A 5132-nucleotide genomic window follows, 5' to 3' on the forward strand; every position below is an offset into this window, starting at 1 on the left:
ACCTAATTAAAAAAAAATTGGTACAAGAACCCAATTAAAAAGAAAAAAAGTACAGAGACCTAATTAAAAATTTCACAAAACTATAAAGACTAATAGAGTAATCAAATATTAGCAAAATCACTTTAATATTGTTAAGCAAAAAAAATGTTTTTAGGGTAATATAATCTCAGTTAGTTAATACACAACTCCACAATTTGATTTAATTTAATTTCCTTATAAATATATATAGTTACCTAGTCTTGTATGGCAATCATAGTGTCCTCCACAGAGGGCTCTTATGATTGAATGTTCCCTTTGCATCATTCACTCTCTGAATGGAATTGAAAACGATGGTTTGCTATATAAGTGGCCTTTTTGACTAAGAAAAAGGAATAGTATACTGTTAATTTTGTCAATTCTTTGCATTATTATGAATAATTAATTATTATATAATATATATGTTGTGTTCACTTTAATTTAAGCTTTGGCAATGCAACTTGAAGCAAGTTACACAAAGTGGGGGCATTGATCAGAAATTCGAACCACCGGTTCAATCTGAATTATTGGAATGAAATTCTTCAATGCATGATCGGCTTGAATTTTATGGATTATACATTAGTAAATTAAAAAAAATATTCAATCATATATGTTTAAATAAGATTTAATTATTCGGTTAATCTTTATAATTTCACTAAATTTGTAATTAAATGTCTATAATTTTTTTAATTAGATCTATATACTGTTTTTTATTTTATAATTAGATCATTTTTATATCAAGAATATTAAAATTAATAAAATATTTTTTTCAAAAAACATATGATAAAAAATTTAATTAGATTCTTAATTATATATATCTTCAATTTGTAGAGAAATATTTAATTAAGTCTAATATTTTTTATACTAAAAATAATCTAATTATAAAATTAAAAGCAGTGCAAAGAGTCAATTAATAAGAAAAAATTATAATAAAGACCTAATTAAAAATTTGGTGAAACTATAAGGACCAATAAAATAATTAAGTTATTATATATATCTTCAATTTGCGGATAAATATTCAATTAAGTCTAATATTATTTACACTAGAAATGATCTAATTATAAAATTAAAACAGTGTAGAGACAAATTAAAAAGAAAAAATTATAAAGATCTAATTAAAAATTTGATAAAATTATAAAGATCAATAAAATAATTAAATTTAATTTGTGGACTAAATTATATTAGAATGTCATAAACTATAAATTAAATTAGATGATATATGAAGGTTGTGGAGGAAAAGTATAAGGAACCAAGTGTGTGATCAGCCAAGAATTGAACAACTCAATTAATTATAACTATTAATAATTAATTTTAAATTTTTTAAATTTAAAATTTAAATAATTAGAAACTGATTAATTAAACCTAATTAAAAACTATAAAAACCTTCTCCTTCTCTTCTATAGTAACCTGCACACTCCCAACAATAATACACATAAATTCTCTCTCTTAAAAAGTTCGCCGCCAAAGAAGTAAAACCTGAAAGCTGAGAAAAAAGAGGAAACTTTTTTATAAATCGGTTCTTCCAGTCAAAATTTGTACAACAGTGTTGTCTCATCGGACACCGTACCACTGAGATGGAGAAATCAAAGGCAAGGTCTGGCGGCGGCAGCGGCGGAGGAGGTGCTGTCAACGGTGGTGGTGGTGATCAGAATTTGAACGGTGTATTCAACCAAGATAGAGGTGTAAACACTGTTGTATCAATCCCTAACGGTAATTACAAGGTTCAGGTGGGTCAGATTCGAAATGGGTTTGATGGAAACGGTATCCAGGGTCAACAGATGGTGGTCAATACTGATGGGTATGTTGGGATTAATGCGGTAAGGAATGGGGAGAACTGTGGTGAGAATTATAAGAGGGAGACGAAGGATTTGGAGGAGCTTTTGTCAAAGTTGAACCCCATGGCTGAGGAGTTTGTGCCGCCGTCGCTCGCCAACAGTCACGGTTACTTGGCTGGTCCTGGTGGTGCTACTAGTTTTGGATTCGCCAACAATTTTGCGATGTTAATGGAGGTGGTGCAATTTTGCGAAAAGTACAATCTGATTCAGTTTTAGGAGTTGTTCAAGGAAGAAGGAGCGGTAGAGTACGGACTATTTTTGAGTAATTGCAAAATTATATAAAAAAACATCCATTTAATATAAAAAAAAAAACATCCTAATACTTAACAAAAGAAATGTCCAATTATAAGATTTAAAAAAAATCATATAATTTTTAAAAAAATAGAAATATCCATATCAGTAATACAAAAAAATTCAAAAAATATATTTAAAAACATCTATTTAGTATGAAAAAGAAATATCATAATATTTAGTAGAAAAAATATTTATGTATATCAACTTACTTTTGTTAAGATGGATTTCGAAATTGAATCTATTAAAAAGTTAACAGAAATTGGTTAGACCCTAATTAGTTCCTAACAGAACTCAGGTTGTGAAATGCACACGTGGTTGGTGATTTAAGTAATAATAAGATAGTATATATGCATAGCTACTTAGATAAGCTAGGTTGATTCGCATCATGCATTTTTCAGACAAATATAGGGCAGCTTATTCTCACGTATTAATTAGTTTGGTTTGCTCTATTGTGTTAATAAAAACAATTAATGAAGCATATATTCCTTGACACAGATTATACTTTTTTCCATGAATATGAAGTTAGATAATAATAATAATAATAATTAATTAATAGTGAAATCTAATGTCTTTGTATATGACTTTTGGGGCTTGGATGAGATATTCTGTTCAATCTCATGATGGTGATCAATATTCTTTAAAATAAAAAATTTTCAGGTCATACAAGAAGTTATAATGCTTTTATAAAAAAAAAAATCAACTGCTAAATTAATTATTACTAATTTAAATATATTTATTATAATTTTTAATAAGATAATCAACTATCAAAATAATTAAATTTATTCTTTTAGAATAATTAATTTCTTTTACAGTAACATACTTAATTTTTTTTATAAAATGTCAAATATATATTCTTATACATACATTAAGAATCACTAGTTCACTACTCAAAAAATTGTTATTTCATTTTGGGTAAGAGAATAATTAATGTCGTTATGCATGATAAATTATGCTAGAAAACTGATATTGCTAAATGAAAATTAAATTATTCTTCTAATTATGGTAAAAAATTAAAGCAGAGAGGTGGATAGCCGTAGGGTCCTTGTCATGGAAAAACACAAATATAATAAAGCGTTGGGAAGCATATATCTCTTTCTCTATTGAGTGGTTGTAATTAAATTAATAGTAAAAAGAAGATCATCAGTTCAATCAAAATTATTTGCAAAATAGCTAGACATTATTATTTATTAAACTACTTTAATAATCTGCTATATGTTTTGCAATATAATGCAATCAGCTATTAGTAGGTTTCTATTTTTATTTTTAATATTTGTGGTTTTTGTAAAAAAAAATGAAAATAATAATATGAATTTTTTCTATTTTTACTTTTTATTTTTAATTTTTATTTTTTAATTTTTTTTTTTTACCAAAGATAGGAGATTCGAATCCGCAACCTCTTAATTGAGTATGGGGAGACTATGCCATTTGAGCTATTACTCATTGGCTTAAATTATTTAGTTATGATACTATAGGGATTTTTTTTTTTTTACCAAATATAAGAGACTCGATAAATGTATAAAATTCAAACATAAAAAATACAAACCGAATGCAATGTATGGAATAAAAATAGGGTAAAAATGTGAGACTTAAATGATTTATTTCTTTTTTATTGTTCTTGAGTTCGAATGTTGAAATTATATAAAATATTATAAGACACATTTACACTTTATATATTGAACCAAATTAGTGAGAAAAATCTGTTTCTATATATGTTCGATTTCATCATTAGGTTTAATAGTTAAAGAAAAAAGGGTTATAATCTGCAATTCTGCATGCAGAATTATTACTAGTCCCAAGAAAAATCAAATTTATATTTCCAGTTAATTTTTAACCTCCTATATGTACATTATATTTTTTAATTAAAAAAATCAATTTACTGATGACAAATTGTCTCTTTTTTTTTCATATTTTAAAAATATGATTCCTTTTTATTAATTTTAAATGTTTAAAAATACAATACACCAACTATAAGGCTGCGTTTGTTTCTAAGAACAGGACAGGACAAGACATTGAGAATAAGATAGGACAAGATACTGATAGACAGAGACATAAAATTTTGTGTTCTTATATTCTGTTTGGTGATAAACTATAACAAATTATGAAAATTCAATTTATTCTCATTTTTTTCATTCAAAAAATTTGAGATGAAAAATATAACAATAAAAAATATAATTATAAAAAATTAATAAGAATAATCAAATAAAAAATAAAAAACAAGTTGTGTCTCTTGTTAGTGTCTCCGTATCCTTCCTGTTAGGATGAACACAAAATATATTAATTCAGTGTCTCTGGACACATTATCTCTGTTTATATCTTCTTTGCCAAACACAATTTTATGTCTTAGTATTTTTGTCTCTCAGTATCTTATTTTTGTAAACAAATGCAGTCTAAATTCGGATCATCATATTTTAGTAAATAGTAATATTATATTAATTATTCTGAAAATCACAAACCTGAGAACTATATACAAATAAAAAAGTGGCAATTCTATTCTAATAATTAATGTGACTGCTAGCCCTGCCCTAAATATTCATTGTTTTCATATATCGCTATCTATGTCTATGACATTTCTGTTTTCATGTAAAAGGTAAACCAGTTGAAAACAAGAAGAAAGAAGTGTGGGAAGACTCCTATATAGGCAAGGAACTAAAATAAAAAACAGTCACAATTCTAAAATATGAAAATTTAAAAGTAGAAATTCAGATGTAAATAATTTTATGTAAAGTTGATAGTTGAGAATCGTTAAATAATTTAACAGGTTTGATTACATATTTACATGGTCATCTAACAACTCTTAAATTCTATTTAGTTGATGTATATAATGAGATAATAGACACAAAGATACAAATATTAAAGACATAGACATAAAATATTTGTATCTGTGTATTGTGTTTGGCAAAAATAATAAACAAGACACAAATATTTAAAAAAGATTGAATTACTCTTCATTCAAAAAAAATTAAAAATAAAAAAATAAAAAATTAATAT

This window comes from Arachis ipaensis, chromosome B9, assembly GCF_059453495.1.
Source record: "Arachis ipaensis isolate K30076 ecotype BB chromosome B9, ASM5945349v1, whole genome shotgun sequence".
Lineage (NCBI taxonomy): Eukaryota > Viridiplantae > Streptophyta > Magnoliopsida > Fabales > Fabaceae > Arachis > Arachis ipaensis.